Source organism: Diceros bicornis, chromosome 13, assembly GCF_020826845.1.
Source record: "Diceros bicornis minor isolate mBicDic1 chromosome 13, mDicBic1.mat.cur, whole genome shotgun sequence".
NCBI lineage: Eukaryota > Metazoa > Chordata > Mammalia > Perissodactyla > Rhinocerotidae > Diceros > Diceros bicornis.
Genome location: NC_080752.1, coordinates 57,215,788 through 57,221,166, shown reverse-complemented (window position 1 = coordinate 57,221,166; position 5,379 = coordinate 57,215,788). Strand labels below are relative to the sequence as shown.

Sequence of the window (5,379 nt, the reverse complement as noted above, 5' to 3'; positions counted from 1 at the left end):
TGTATGAATCTGTAGATCAATGAGGGGAGAAGTGACATATTAACAATACATAGCAAAGCAAACAAATAAAAATACCAAAAAAAAACCTGAACCAAACGAAAACATCACAATAAAGAAGGAAGAAATGATAAACTGAGAAGAAATATTTGTAATTCATGTCACAAAAGGGTTCATATCCCCAATTAGAAAAAGTTCCTAGAAATTGATAAGAAAAATAACACATAGTAGAAAAATTGACAAAAGACACGAACCCACAGTTCACGGAAAATGATATATAAATAGTCCTAAATGTATGAAAATATGCTCAAGCTCAGTCATACCATGACAAAATTGTCATATTGAAGATGTAACAAAGCCAGGGGAAAATAGAGAAGGGACTCCTTCCTCTCAGACTTTGCAGGCCCACCAGGTCCAGCACCCTGAGGACCTGCCTGACTGCACTGGGGGTGCCCATGGGGCTGCAGAAGATATGGGGTTCTCGGAGGCTGCAGGTAGAGGATCTCAAAGAACTCATCTCATGAGCAGAACAGCTGGTGCAGTGCTCATGCCAGCGGCAAGGCAGGGCTCAGGGGCACTCACAGTCCTGGGGCTGCTTGTGAGCACTGGGCCTTCAACAGGAGACCTGGCTGCTCCCGCTCCATGTCCACCAGCATCTGCCCATGTTAGGAGGCCTGTGCACCTGTGCCCACTTGAGCTCGCCCACTCCAACACCCCATCCAGTGTCGATGGAGCCTGAAAACATGCCCTGCTGTGCTTGTGCTTATGAAATTCTGCATTCAGCCCCTCTTTGTATAATTGGGAAACTGAGGCTCAGAAAGAGGCAGGCCCAGGGCACAGTATGTGGTCAGAGTCAAGAAGAAAAGTGAGGACACCGGCTTCATAGGCCCGGGCCCAACTCCTCCAGTCATGTTTACTTTGGAAATGAAAGCCCCTAAGATCCTAGTTTGGACTAGGATCCTACCCAACCCCTCCCAGTTTGGACCATTTTCCTTCCTGCATCCCCACAAGCACGCAGGCATGCACAAACAGAAGCAGACTTCCAGCTGGGGACTATGGGAGGGTGGTTAAGAAGAGCAGACACCCTGAAAATGACAAGGGAAAGAGGAGAGAGGGGTTGGAGCCAGCTCTGCAATAGAGTAGGGGCATCCATTCTCCCGGCAACATGTCCAGAGGTCCATAGCATGAAGGCGATCCTTAAATTTCCCACAGTCCTGCCTGGGCAGGGGCCAACTCCATAGTAGTCTCCAGAGGACAGGGACTGGGGTCCTGCAGTCTACTGTGCTAGGCTCCTGGAAGTGGACCGAGCATACTTCATCCCCTAGTATAGACAGGGACTACAGGAGAGAAGGTCTCAGTTTCCTTCTCTACAAATTGGGCTCTTGCAATGGCAGTACCCAAGGGTTCTGCATGCTTGGAAAGTCTGTAGACCTTGATTCTCTACCAATGACCCATTGTCCTCCAAGGACATGGATAAATGCTTCCCACTCCCTGAAGGTCCTTCGTGGCAGAGAGGAGCTTGGGGAATGAGGACTTGGGGTAGGGAAGAACAAGACAGAGCCAGGGACTGAAAGTTAAGGGTCCAGGAACAAGACCACTCATACTTGGATCCTTGGGGTCCTCATTTGGAAGTAGGGGGAATCATTGCCCTGGCTGAGGTGAGGATGCCTTCTGAGAAAACTAGACACCCCAGAGGGGAGTGGCAAAGAGGGCGGCAGGAGTGTCTTCTGAGGTCCCTTCCACAGCCCTGAAATCCTTCAGGGCCTGCTGTTTTACTCCTGGGACTCCGGAGAGCCTTTGCCTTGAGGTCACCCAAAGAAAGATTCCTGCCTGGGGCTGCAGTGCTAGTGCTGGCCACCAGGGGACAGGCAGCCTCCTGGTTCATGGTGCCCACTGAGCTTTGCTGGAGCAATTGGGGCAGGAAGAGCCATGCAGAATGTCATTTCGGCCACGCCTCTGCTTCAGAAACAATATGCACCTCCTACGATTAGTGATCATTTCTACAGAATGAGCTGGGCAGAGGCAGGAAGAAGAGCTCCAAGATCTCCCCATTTATTTATTTATTCGGAGATTTATTTATTTATTTATTCCGAGATTATGGCTCACCCTGTGCCAGGTGCCAAATGGTCTCTCTCTTCCAGGAGCTTTCAGTCTGGAGGAGAGAAGGACAAAAGCACAGAAGCAAGACATGTGAAAGAAAAGAGTAAGTGCTAACCTGAAAACAAAGCAGGGTGTTGTGAGAGATGAGATGGCAGTCGCTGGGTAGGAAGATCTGAAAGGCCTCACTGGGGTGACATTTACTGAGACTAGAATGACAAGAGAGAGCCATCCCTGCACAAGTCTGGGAGCAGTGTGTCAGGGAGAAGGCACCACTGGTACAGAGACTTGCAGGCAGAAGTGAGTTTGACCTGAGGCGGTTAGAAAGGTGACCAGTGTGGCTGGAGCGAGCCTGGGAAGAGAGAGGAGCAGAAGGAGGAGGGCAGGGCCAGATCTTGGGGGCTGTTAGATTGTTAGTTATCCCTTCCTCTCTGAAAGCGTTGCCCCAATACCATGCATCTTAAAACTACAAATATTTAATAGCTCACAAGTTTTGTGGATGAGGAATCCAGGCTTCGATTAGCTTGGTTCCTCCAATTCTATACATTTCTGTGCAACTTGTCATTTCACAGACTGCATCAAATCACTGTAGGGCTGTCAGGTCAGGAGCTGTGGCCTTAATGTGACTTCATAATATCCCATAAAGGAAGTCATTTGCCACAGCAATTCAGCTTTTCAATGTTGTCGGACCTTGACATGATTCAATTCTGTTGCCATTTCAGCAGTGCTGCAGGAACATCTTAAATGTGTCCTCATAGACTGTGTTAGTTTGCTGGGTCTGCTGTAACATAGAACCACCAAGTGGGTGGATGGCCCCTCATGCTTACTGGCACGGTACTGGTTTCTGTCTTTGTAGAGCTCCACCCAGGACATTGTCAAGGAGCTGGTTGATGGGTTCAACTCCTCCATCTCACTAGACAAGGGGCAGATGCATCTGGCGATGAACAATGGCCAACACTGGTCTGGGGTAAGTGTGGGCACATAGTGGTCTCCATACCCAGGACACTGAGAGGACCGGGGTGAACCCAGAACCCAGTCAATCTGCTGAATCCCCTGGGTTCCTTCCAGGAATGTGGTTTCCCCAGAGCCTTCCGCTTCATGCCAGGTGCTGATGAAGCCTCAGGTAGTTTAGAGGGAATGTCATGCAGCCCATGGTAGGGGCAGTTCTCAGTTCTGACCTGTGTGATCTTGAGCAGCCCCTTGAAATCCCTAACCCTCTGTTTCTCAATATCTACAGTGGGGACGTTTGTTGATGACTCACTGAGATAATGCTCTTAACACAGGCTATCAATACAGGGAGGTGCTATTGTTTCTCAGCTAACACAAAGCCTTGAAGGTACTGGTTGTTTATCACTCTCCCCAAAATCAAATGATGCTTTTAAAGCCTGGAACCTTTTTCTGTGTGGGCACTCATGTCCCTCCTCTTGCCCAAGTTCCTGAGGTGATGGGAGTTTCTGGTCTGAGCTCCAGACCCTGATCCTCCTGGTGGCTCATGGTGATGCCACTCACTATTTGTTCCTCCTCGTCCACTTGGTGTGAAAAGGAGTCAACCCTCTCCCGGGATGAGGCCTACTCAATGCCGACCCCCAAGGCAGGCACAATGGAGAAGGTGGTAGAGTCCCTGGTACCAGCTTTCCCGGATAGAAACATCTCCTACATTGCCGCCTTCCCATGCATGTACCAGGTCTTCACCACCACCCAACAGGTACTGGACTAGCTGCCCCATAGGCGAGTGCTGCCGCCTCCAGAGCACAGTGGTTAGTGTCCCATCTACCAACCGTGTGTCTGGGGAATGTCAACACACCTCTGTGAGCTTTACTTTGCTCTTCTGAAAAGTGGGTTGGTAAGAAGATGAACCTCATAAAGTTATTTTAGGAAATCATGGAATCAGCCAAGGCAGGTGCTTACCTGGTGCCTGGTTCTGCAAAAAGGGCTGGGGAATGTGCTGTGGTTGTTCATGGTGATTATTTTGCTTTCCCCCATGAAAAGCAGACTTCCTCACGCATCACTGGGATTTAGCCTTTCTGAGTTTGGAAAACCAGATGGACACCCTGTCCAGGAGTTTGAGGTTCTCTCCAGCTGATCTTGACTGCTACATGGCACACATTTACAACTTGCAATGCAACACTGAGACAGACACCGTTAATAATTCACTGAAGTTTAATATATACATAATATTTGCACAATATCGTCTAGAGAAAGGTAGTTTGATGAAGGTTCAATTTAAGGAAAAGATCAGTCTCTTCTTCACTACTAACGAGGGATAATCCAAACAGTCCGTGAAGTGAAACAAAGTCCCACTTTTCTTGGTGTGCTCTAGGAATTCCAAAAGTCTGTCGATTTGGAGGAACTGACCGCGAAGGAGCCGTCTGCGGTGTGCAGCAGGTGAAGGCAAGGGTCTCCAACCCAGCGAAGGGGCTCCCCTGCATCCACTGGCCTCAGGAACGCTCCGATGGAGGTCCAGCTGGCTGGAGGCAGCCAGGCGGCTTGGGAGGCCTGCGTGGAGGGGGAGAGAACAGCTCCGCTTTAAGACCCAGGCCCACTGCCGGGGAAGGGACCAGCAGGGCTTGGCTCTCGGCCTCCGGGCAACTTTGGCAAAGCTCCTCGTGATGTGCTGGATCTCACGACCGCTTCTATGGACGCGAGCGCTTTTAGCATCTCGGCAATCTTTTCTTCTTCTTTCGACCGTTTGGCTCTCGCTGGAATGGTGTGTGTCCACGGATGTGCGTGTGACCTGTGCGGGAAGTCACGGTTCTGGAAGGCTTATCAGTATCTGCTTCTGCTCCCTCCAGGCCCAGCCTCACGGGGAGCTCACAGTCAAGTTCAGTCCTTGGGAATTTTCTGGAAGCCTCTTTCTTTCCCCGGCACAGAACTGGGGGATAAGAGCCCCATGGCTCTTCCTCATGCTCAAGGCAGAGCCGGGGATGTGGGGTCCACTCCAGCACATTCCCCTGCACCCACGAAACTCCGATCATAAAAGAAGAACCACCGAGATCGAGCCAGCTCCTCCCTTTCCAGGACACTGCAGATCACCTCTCTGGGATTTGGAGCAGGACCCAAGGCTGGCTCTGGTCTCACAGGCCTGTGCTCCTTCCCTTGACTCGGCTGTACACTCCCAGCCACGCATTTGTTCCGAGGCTGTGGCATCTCTCCGTAGCGTTGGCTCTCCCTGGCTGTCACAGGAAGGGAGCTCAGCCAGGACTTGCCTCTCCCTTTGTCGTCGGAGGCAAACCACAGGACATGTCCACTGTGGGTCGCATGAATTCCCCTTCCCTGCGTATCCCC

At 50.8% G+C, this 5,379-nt stretch overlaps 1 long non-coding RNA gene across 1 annotated transcript; it reads left to right on the top strand.

Annotated features, from left to right (window-relative positions):
* The first annotated feature begins 535 nt into the window (after positions 1–535).
* On the top strand, positions 536–4,471 carry LOC131413224 (uncharacterized). The gene is made up of 3 exons (XR_009221917.1): positions 536–2,200; positions 2,951–3,061; positions 4,415–4,471. It is a non-coding gene; the product is annotated as an uncharacterized LOC131413224 (long non-coding RNA).
* The last annotated feature ends 908 nt before the right edge of the window (positions 4,472–5,379 follow it).